Here is a 1,627-nt window from a genome sequence, read left to right on the forward strand (position 1 = left end):
AAGAAACCATAAAGAAGCTCTGTGGTATGACAGGACATTATGCAAGGTTCTGGGGACTAGTGTGGGTAACTATTGAGCTCATGGGCATAAAGGACAGACACGAAGTATACTTGACTGACATTGAATACCCATGACTATTAGGGTTCGACTACTTACTACCGAGGAAGTGTGTAGTTAACTTTGAAAAATGACGTTTGGGAACAACAAAGACCCAATTCCGGTAAATGTTGCTGCTTCTGTTGATTTGCATGTCACAGCACTTAAGTCAACTACAATACCCCTATGTCAGAGAAGATAATTTGGGGTGGAATAAAAGAACATCCCCAAGGAAGCCCGATGCTTGTGGAAGCAGTGGAAGACCCATCCAGGCCAGCAGACGTGACAATTGGAAGGTCACTTGTGGCAGGTCATCAAGTAGTACCCACAACAGTAGCTAATTTCTCTAAATGTGAGCAGACACTTAAGGAATGGGCATTGTTGGGTGTGTGCCAGGAGGTAGAGCTAGTCAATGTTAAGGCAAGAAATACAACCATAAAGAAAGGATATCCTCTCCAAGAACATTTAACTGACCTCTATAAGAAGAGCATAGCCCATTTGTCATCATCACAGGCTCTTCAGGTTAGAGAACTCTTGGCGAATTATGCAGACGTCTTTTCAAAAGGAGATCATGACCTTTGCTGCACAGACCTTGTGGAGCACAGAATAAACACAGGCAATCACCGTCCAATAAAGATCCCTCCGAGAAGAATAGTTCCTGCAAAGCAACAAGAGATAGAAAAGGTCATGGATGGCCTAATTAAAGAAGGGATAGTCGAAAAATCGAATAGTCCCTGGTCAGTTCCCGTCGTGTTAGTCCAGAAGAAGGATGGGACCCAACATTGCTGTGTGGACTTCAGGGCTCTTAATAGTATAACCGAAAAGGACTCATACCCACTGCTAAGAATTGATGATACTCTTGATGCTCTAAGTGGAGCCATGTGGTTTTCAACTTTGGACTTAAAGTCAGGTTTCCATCAAGTGAAAATGGCTGAAGCAGATAAACCTAAGACTACATTTAGTCATGGTCAAGGTCTTTGGCAATATTGTGTGATGCCATTCGGGCTTAGCAATGCTCCAGCAACATTTGAGAGGCTGATGGAAAGAGTACTGGGAGGCCTACAATGGAGGATAGCCCTGATGTACCTGGATGATGTCATTGTGTTTGCAGCAATATTTGATGAGGAAGTATCCTAGCTAGAGGAAGTATTCAAGCATTTGAAAGCAGCAAACCTCAAACTCCATCCCAAGAAATGGCACTTGTTCCAGAAAGAGGTGCTTTACTTGGGTCTCATTGTAAGTGAGCATGATGAAAGCAGTATGTGATTGGCCAATACCAGACAATGTGGGAGAGTTAAGAAGTTTCTTGGGACTCTGTACCTATTACCAGAAGTTTGTGAAGGACTTTGCAACTATAGCTGCTCCACTACATGATTTGACAAAGGCCAGAAGTTTGAATGGACAGTTTCTTGCCAGCATACTTTCAAGACATTGAAAGAAAAATTTGCCTTAGCTCCACTTTTAAAGCTTCCAAATCCCTCACTGTCGTACATACTGGATTGTAATTCTGATAATGTTGGAATTGGAGGAG

This window comes from Limulus polyphemus, unplaced genomic scaffold, assembly GCF_000517525.1.
Source record: "Limulus polyphemus unplaced genomic scaffold, Limulus_polyphemus-2.1.2 Scaffold2426, whole genome shotgun sequence".
NCBI classification, from domain to species: Eukaryota; Metazoa; Arthropoda; class Merostomata; order Xiphosura; family Limulidae; genus Limulus; species Limulus polyphemus.